Source organism: Mesoplodon mirus, assembly GCF_964341445.2.
Source record: "Mesoplodon mirus genome assembly, chromosome: 2".
NCBI lineage: Eukaryota > Metazoa > Chordata > Mammalia > Artiodactyla > Ziphiidae > Mesoplodon > Mesoplodon mirus.
Window position 1 is genome coordinate 25,380,620 of NC_138977.1, and position 5,354 is coordinate 25,385,973.

A 5,354-nucleotide genomic window follows, 5' to 3' on the forward strand; every position below is an offset into this window, starting at 1 on the left:
TGAAATTAATCTCAATGATGATAATAAAGAAAAGCATAAATTATTGAATTATGTGATTATACAAGAAAATTACTTTAAATTATGCTCTCCAAATTTCTATTAGAACCAATTAATGGAATGAATAATCAGAAATTTACTTCCTCTATTTTCTAATCCTTATCTCCTAGTGGTTGGGGGTGATTAGTATTTTACCACTAAGGAAGGGATGAAGAAAAAATGGAGTCACATGAAAATAAATTAAACTGGGATCAGTTTTTGTACTTCTTCTGTAGTGCAAAATATAACAGCTGCAGAAAAGAGAGAACTAAATTGATCAAAGACTTTTCTATGGTTATTTTCCCAGTAGAGGTGCTTCATGGGATTTATGATTTCACTACTCCAACAAATGTCTGATTCTCAGACTTCCATTAAGTTCTCTCATCTGTAAAATATTCCATAGCAAACTTTTCAGACATACAAGTAACAAGCTAGAACAGTTCATCCATCCATACATTCCTTTCTTCCTTCCTTCATTCATTTAGTAATTACCCAAACCCTCAGTCAGCTTTAGTAAGGTACTCGCTTAGGTGCTGAGATTATAAAGCAAGAATATTCTTGGCTCTCAATTTGCTCGTGGCCTATATACATTATCTGAAGGCTAGATCTCTGTGTAATTAATCTTTCTGTCAACTTCTATGTGTGGCATTAGGTTCTTGTTAAATATTCAGTCATGGAATGTTTTCTTTCAGAACTGGAAAATTGGAAACCTTGTGACTATTTGGTTATATATTATTGTAGATATATACTCTTGTCTCTAATCCTGGATACAGGACACCAGGGTTTGAAACAAGACCTAGTTTTCCTCTGAACTACTAACTTTTTGGTGTTAATACTCCTTTCTCCCCTTAATCTTTGCCATTCACTTATACAAGCATATTGTCAACATATTAGAGAGTATATAGTATGAGGTTATTTAAACTACGATACACAGTAGTCAGCAGCAACCCCAGTTGACTTTGACATGGAGTACAAAATGTCTGTTTCTCGGATATATCACAGAACAATCCCACAAATTTTGTGTTAGTAAAAGAGCAGAAAGGTCCAGCACAGACAATCCAGGCAGCAATTAGTAACTAAAAAGAGTGATGAAACTACATAATTTTCACAACACAAACATGGTTTTCAGTACTAAGAAAAAGACATTACAGCTTCTTAATCTGGAAAAGACACAAGCAACTATCTTTGGCTTAGAGCAGAATAATAGTTAGAAAAATCCAAGTAAAGTATTTCTATTTAGTGTACAATTTTAAATCCATTTCCTAGATTTAGTAAAAATTGATGAAGAAACCATCTTGAAAGTTTAAGAAACAACCAGAATAATGACACACGTAGATTCTTTTGCTTCTATGATTTGAAAAAAACATCTTGATCCTGTTTAGGACAAGTGAACTTGAGTGGTAAAGGGTCACTCATTGGATCTATAAGTGATATCAAAAGGCTCTCAAATGATAATAAAAACTGAACTGAACTAAGCAATTCATTCCTCCTCTCGTAAGGTATTGACCAATAATGATTTTGGTTACTCTTATCCTAGCTTACAAGTGACCTTGCAATCAAAAGCCTAAAGGTTCTGTATCTCATTGTCAATTCACTAAGCCATCTTGTGCTGTAACTCCCCAGAGAGTCCCCAGCTCATCTGATGGTTTTAGATGTATGGATCATCCCTTAACTGGAGACATAATTTATATCTGTACTTCAGAAACTGTCAGAGAAACTGCTTTCTGAGACTCATTAATACTTATTAAATAACAGTTAAAAAAATAATAGTCCTGGGATTATTGCCTAAAGAATACTCAATCATTTTTCTAACTACTCTAAATAGTATCCTTGGATTAAACTATATCATCAGATTTTTGTATACCTGGACCCCAGCATTCTGCTACATCCCTGTGCCTGCTAAATTTTTTATATTAAATTATGTTTTACCCTATTGCCTTTTTTTTCCACTGAGTAATTTATAAGAAAGAAACTATGAAACTCATTATATTATGTGCTATCAAGAGGTTTTTATGTCATTTTTCATTGTACCATAAACAAAAGATTGAATACATATTGCAAAAGTGGTTCTCTCTAGGTGATGATATAATGAGTTTATTTCAGTTTTCTTTTTCTTATGTATTATTATTATTATTATTATTATTTTTTTTTTGCGGTATGCGGGCCTCTCACTGTTGTGGCCTCTCCCGTTGCGGAGCACAGGCTCCGGATGCGCAGGCCCAGCGGCCATGGCTCACGGGCCCAGCCGCTCCGCGGCATATGGGATCCTCCCAGACCGGGGCACGAACCCGTATCCCCTGCATCGGCAGGTGGACTCTCAACCACTGCGCCACCAGGGAGGCCCTTTTTTATTATTATTATTATTATTATTATTATTATTATTATTATTATTATTTATTATTATTATTTTTTTAAATAAATTTATTTATTTATTTATTTTTGGCTGCATTGGGTCTTTGTTGCTGTGCGCGGGCTTTCTCTAGTTGTGGCGAACAGGAGCTACTCTTTTGTGGTGCACGGGCTTCTGATTGCAGTGGCTTCTCTTGTTGCAAAGCACGGGCTCTAAGTGCGCAGGCTTCAATTGTTGTGGTGTACGGGCTTGGTAGTTGTGGCTTGCGGGCTCTAGAACGCAGGCTCAGTAGTTGTGGCGCACAGGCTTAGCTGCTCCACGGCATGTGGGATCTTCCCGGACCAGGGCTCGAACCTGTGTCCCCTGCATTGGCATGTGGATTCTTAACCACTGCACCACCAGGGAAGCCCTCTAATGTATTATTATTTAATTTATTATACATTATTATTTTAGTCTTCTAATCATAAGAAAAAACAAAAATGTTATTAAGTTGAAACAAAAATATAAATATGAGTTAAAAGAGAATCTTAGATTAAGGATTTCATGGTTTGTAGATGGTGCCATGTATTATTTAAAGCCATTTTTACGGCTGCAAGAGTTATTATCCTTTGTAAAATATTGAGAGTAAGGAATAACTTCCACTAGATTAATAGGACTTCTTAGCAGCTTCTTTCTTTCTTTCTTACATGAGAAATTATTATTTTCTTAAAATAGTATGAAGCTTCTAAAATAATACTTCACTACAGCCCTTCTCCATAAATTGTCACTGTCAAAAGATAATTGCAGAAAACAATGCTCTAAGCTTTTTTCAATTTTATGTTGGTTGAAAGTATTAAAAACATGTTACATTTATATGTGGACCCAAGGGGGTTATAACCATATGGTAAAAGGGCTGGGGGAAGGACTGAAACAGATTTATATATGATTTTGATGAGGTAAGCAATGTGCTAAATAAGTTAAATTTGGCGTATTATTTCATTCTCCTAATTATGTCAAGTAAGTATCCAACTCTCATTTTACTGAGAGAAAATCAGGCTTAAAGAAGTTAAATAACTTCCTAGGGTAACACACTGGTAATCGATAGATATGTATGTCCAATTCTGGTTCTTTCCACCATCTGAAAATATGCCCCCAAAAGAAATAGTAAACATCTAAGTTTACAAAAATCTAGAGAAAATAATTTTCAAATTATCTTAAATTCATTTTCTCTATTGTTTTTAACTCAATATTTAGCTTTTATTTCACAGCTAAAACATATAGTGAGATAATGCTAATAACATTATGATCTCTATTTATGGAATTTATGGAATTAGAGGGGAAGTGTGTTTATAAGTTTGCTTTTAGTCTAATCTTTACTTTTTATTCTTTTTGGTTGGGTGCCTTTTTCTTTTATTCTTTTTGGTTGGGTGCCTTTTTCAATTCCTGTGCAGTATTGTAAGTGATGACATTGCCTTATCCTTGACAGCAAAGATAATATGCTCCTTTCATTTGCTAGATTGGAACCTCCAGGACAGTATAAGACTGCTACATCCCCAGCATCTAGAACAGTGTTTGGTAGGCATTCAATAAATATTTATCAAATACATGAATGGATAAAACTATGAATGTACTTCTATATATCTGTAGTATCACCTGTCAGGGGTTAGAGAGGAAGATCTATTTCCCCAACTCATAGCCACACAAAAGACAAAAAAAGCAATGTAAATAAACACAAGTACTCCCTTTATGAATACAGCTTCTAAAGGTCTCCTAGAATACCCTTTCAATCAGATTACCTCTTGCAAGTCCTTCCTAAGTAAAACTCAGAAAGCCCATTGTTTCTACCTCATCTGTTTTCAAAGTACATTTGAAACAGTTTATTTTGAAACCATTGCAGACACATGAGGACTATAAAGCAAAGTCTAAGAGCTGTATAATAAAGGGTAATAACAAAATATTTATGCCAGAAAAATCTCAGGTGTGCAACAAACTGAAATTGAGTAAAATTTAGGTCTAAGTAGACTAGTAGAAAAGGGAATATGGAAGTATAATGAGTCATATAATTCTTAATATTAAATGAGAGAAATGTATTAGTTTGTCAGGAAAAAACACAACATATTTTGTACTAACATAAAAATTTTAACACTATAATTAGGAACATTAAGAACAAATTGATAAAAGATTACCAAATATCCTTCATAAGCAAATGTTTATATTGGTAGGATGCAAAACTATATTATTGTTTATTTTATATTTCTAATTTAAGTAGAGCAGTACACTTGAAAATGTTAATTTAAAAAGTCTTTAAGACTATTTCTTTTGCACATTTTAGAAATAACATTTTCTTTGCCTTCATGAAAGTTATGTCTGGTCATTGAGTGATTATCATTAGTGACTTCTGCTTCTGGAACTATGGAATAGACATACTTTTCCCTATTCCTCCTGCTAAGTACATCTAAAAATCCTGAACACTATATGTAAAACAAACATAAGACTCTGAAAGGTGAAGAAAAGAAGGCAGATTGGCTAGGAGACCCAAGGAACAACACAGCATTGGGTTCTCTGGATTTTCTTTTTGCCTCATACCTCCCAGACTGAGTACTGGAGAATTTGGCAAACTAGAAACACCAATGGCATGAACAATAAATAACCCAAGAAAAGCCAAGGGACCAGAAAACAGTCATCCTAGAAAGACAGAAATCTTATTAGACAGTAACTGCTCTACTAGCACAAAATACCACAGAAAGAACTGTGGTGCTGCCCCGTCCCTGCCTGCAAAGGCTGAATGGAGAGCTTAGGCTTCCACATTCACAAGGTTTGTACAAGCAGCCTCAGCCCCCATCCCTTCCCTGGGGTAGTGACAAGAGAAGGCTAACAGAGGAGAACTTAGTCTCCACTAAGTCACTTCCATAACCCTCCATAGCCTGGGTAAATGGCAAGAGAATAGAAAAAAAATAACTTTGAGGCATGCCAGGTCTTCACTGAGCAC